We start from the raw sequence: 2,500 nt of genomic DNA on the forward strand, positions 1-2,500 counted from the left end.
CGCCTATGAGATGAATGACTTAAGCTTCGGCACAAAGGCAGAGTTTTCATCCCTGATTTCTGCTCTGGGGGGCGGTCTGCATTGCTAGCTCAGACACAGCCACTGAAGCTCAGATCAACACCCTCAGTTTGGAGGCATCAGAGAGAGAAACTCAAGATCAACACCCTCAGTTTGGAGACATCAGAGAGAGAAACTTACAGAAAGTCTGAACGAAAGAAACAGAGACTCTTGTGGAAGATGAAAATAAATAAAAAATCTCCCTCACACAAACACATTCTACACATTTTGCCATGGGGCAAAGAGAAAATCTGCAGCTTTATAGCTAATCTCATGATATTCTACACATTTTCCCATGAGGCTGAGAGAAAATTGCTGTTTTATAGCTAACTTTCTGCAATTTGTATTGCCATGGGTCAGAGAGAAACAGTTCTATAGCTAATCATGCTATTGTACACATTTTGCAATTAGGCTGAGAGAGTTTAGCATTTGTTAAGCAAATTCTCTGCAATTCTACACATATTGCCCTGAAGCAGAAAGAAAAAAAAAGCCATTTTATAGCTAATCATGCTATTCTACACATTCGTCAATGAGAATGAGCAGAAATGTTGCAGTCTGACAGCTAATTTACTGATATTCAAGGCCTACCATATCTGGGGGTGGGGTGGAGGGGGGGGGCACACTATAACCTGCTGCGGGGTATGTGGTATACCAGTGTTTACTAAACCTACAACTCCAGACATGGGATTAGAAGTCGTAATATGGGGACAGCTGAATGGCAGAATGAAAGACTTCTGTATGGGTTGGGGTTTCTATTTTGGATCTTTGTTTTTCTGATCTACTTTTGGCAAAAGATTGGGATAAATAGTCTATCATTTATAGACTGAAACAATAATGTCGCTGCCAATAGTTCACTGCAGCCTGGCACCAGGCCACGATGGTGTTGTCTATTATGACGGGGTTATCTATTATGACGGGGTTATCTATTATGACGGGGTTATCTGTTATGACGGGGTTATCTATTATGACGGGGTTATCGGGGTTATCTATTATGACGGGGTTATCTATTATGACGGGGTTATCTATTATGACGGGGTTATCTATTATGACGGGGTTATCTATTATGACGGGGTTATCTGTTATGACGGGGGGACGGGGTTATCTGTTATGACGGGGTTATCTGTTATGACGGGGTTATCTGTTATGACGGGGTTATCTATTATGCGGGGTTATCTATTATGACGGGGTTATCTATTATGACGGGGTTATCTATTACGGGGTTATCTATTATGACGGGGTTATCTATTATGACGGGGTTATCTATTACGGGGTTATCTATTATGACGGGGTTATCTGACGGGGTTATCTATTATGACGGGGTTATTATGATGGGGTTATCTATTATGACGGGGTTATCTATTATGACGGGGTTATCTATTATGACGGGGTTATCTGTTATGACGGGGTTATCTATTATGACGGGGTTATCTGTTATCTATTATGACGGGGTTATCTATTATGACGGGGTTATCGGGGTTATCTATTATGACGGGGTTATCTATTATGACGGGGTTATCTATTATGACGGGGTTATCTGTTATGACGGGGTTATCTATTATGACGGGGTTATCTATTATGACGGGGTTATCTATTATCGTCATACAGTAGGCCGAGGGTAACGTTAATGCTTTATCACGCTATGGTTGAAACGTCAAGACCCAACGTCTATCCTAGCAGTAGGCTACCTGCTTTTTAACAGGTGTGTAGGCAATTTGAATTCAATGTCTTATGACATAGCAGAAGATTAGTCACAGTAGGCTAGCTGCCTTTAACCACTAGGCTAGCTGCTTCTAACCACTAGGCTACCTGCCTCTAACCACTAGGCTACCTGCCTCTAACCACTAGGCTAGCTGCCTCTAACCACTAGGCTACCTGCCTCTAACCACTAGGCTACCTGCCTCTAACCACTAGGCTACGGGCCTCTAACCACTAGGCTACCTGCCTCTAACCACTAGGCTAGCTGCCTTTAACCACTAGGCTAGCTGCTTCTAACCACTAGGCTAGCTGCTTCTAACCACTAGGCTAGCTGCCTCTAACCACTAGGCTACCTGCCTCTAACCAGTAGGGTACCTGCCTCTAACTACTAGGCTACCTGCCTCTACCCACTAGATTACCTGTCTCTAACCACTAGGCTAGCTGCCTCTAACAACTAGGTTACCTGCCTCTAACCACTAGGCTAGCTGCTTCTAACCAGAAGGCTAGCTGCCTCTAACCACTAGGCTACCTGCCTCTAACTACTAGGCTAGCTGCCTCTAACCACTAGGCTACCTGCCTCTAATCAATAGGCTAGCTGCCTCTAACCACTAGGCTACCTGCCTCTATCCACTAGGCTACCTGCCTCTAACCACTAGGCAACCTGCCTCTAACCACTAGACTACCTGCCTCTAACCACTAGGCTAGCTGCCTTTAACCACTAGGCTAGCTGCTTCTAACCACTAGGCTA

General features: G+C 44.3%; 1 protein-coding gene across 1 annotated transcript in view; it reads right to left on the reverse strand.

The window, feature by feature from the left end:
• The window catches only part of nell2b (neural EGFL like 2b), a 109,911-nt gene that overhangs the window by 106,216 nt on the left and 1,195 nt on the right, over positions 1-2,500 (reverse strand).

This window comes from Oncorhynchus tshawytscha, unplaced genomic scaffold (assembly GCF_018296145.1).
Source record: "Oncorhynchus tshawytscha isolate Ot180627B unplaced genomic scaffold, Otsh_v2.0 Un_contig_588_pilon_pilon, whole genome shotgun sequence".
Lineage (NCBI taxonomy): Eukaryota > Metazoa > Chordata > Actinopteri > Salmoniformes > Salmonidae > Oncorhynchus > Oncorhynchus tshawytscha.